We start from the raw sequence: 1,362 nt of genomic DNA, 5'->3' as shown, positions 1-1,362 counted from the left end.
TTGGTTTTTGGCCGGGGCTACATTTGAACTCGCCACCTCCGGCATATGGGACTGGCGCCCTACTCCTTGAGCCACAGACGCCGCCCCACTTCTTCTTTTCATCCTTGCCCCCAGATTGGTTCACTGGGTCTTTGTCTTTCTTGGCCGACCTTCCGGCACCCTTCTTCTTGTTGTCCATGGCTGCCATTGCGAAACTCGGAGAGGAGCTGCCACTGCAGCAGCCTAGCTAAGATGTCTGAGATTGTTTTTAAATTAGAACGGTATGTTTGTAAAATTGGACCAAGAAGGACATAAAAATCAACTGCCAAACAATGTCCTAATCTATTTATTAGTGTCTTTACTAGGAATGCTATGAGCAGGTGTAGGTACCCAGAAGAGTGCTCACTCTTAAAAGAACAAAGGAACTACAATGTAAAAAAATGTTCTGGCACCCCAAATTGGGTAGCAGTAAGTGTTGAAAGTTGTGTACTTGGTAAATAAGACCTCCTACAAGAATTTAAAGACAGGCTGCACAGGAGAACTCTGGAAAAGGGAGTTCAATAATGAAAAGGAATGAATTTTTTTAGAGATACCATGACTTGAAAACATGGGGAGCATGTCAAACAGATGAGGATAGGGAGGTGCCTGTGGCTCAGTGAATAGGGCACTGGCCCCACATACCAAGGGTGGCCAGTTCAAACCTGGCCTCAGCCAAACTGCAACAAAAAAATAGCCGGGTGTTGTGGTGGGTGCCTGTAGTCCCAGCTACTCGGGAGGCTGAGGCAAGAGAATAGCCTAAGCCCAAGAGTTGGAGGTTGCTGTGAGCTGTGACATCACAGCACTTTGCCAAGGGCGACAGAGAGTCTTGTCTCTACAAAAAAAAAAGAAGAAGAAGAAGAAGAAGATGAGGATAAACATGAAAGAAAATCTTTGCTTTCACTATGACAAATGTCCAAGACAGAAAATGTGTCCCAGGACAAGAAAACCACTTCATGTAAAGGGGTCCTCACACTCCGGCCCGCGGGCCACATGAGGCGGTGTGATTGTATTTGTTCCTGTTTTATTTTTTTACTTCAAAATAAGATATGTGCAGTGTGCATAGGAATTTGTTTATAGTTTTTTTTTAAACTATAGTCCGGCCCTCCAACGGTCTGAGGGACAGTGAACGGGCCCCCTGTTTAAAAAATGTGAGGACCCCTGAAGCATAAGAAGTTAGCTGTAGAGAGAACTATTTAATCAGGGAAGTGAGCAGAAGACCTAGGATCTAGCGTCAGTTATCTTAATGAGCTTGAAGAAATAGCTCAGGACATAGATTAAAGGTCATAGTAAGGACGGATCAACAGACAAACTGAAACTGAGAGTCACACCTATAAAACACCTGAA

The sequence above is a fragment of the Nycticebus coucang genome, chromosome 3, assembly GCF_027406575.1.
Source record: "Nycticebus coucang isolate mNycCou1 chromosome 3, mNycCou1.pri, whole genome shotgun sequence".
Lineage (NCBI taxonomy): Eukaryota > Metazoa > Chordata > Mammalia > Primates > Lorisidae > Nycticebus > Nycticebus coucang.
This window is presented reverse-complemented; position numbering follows the sequence as displayed.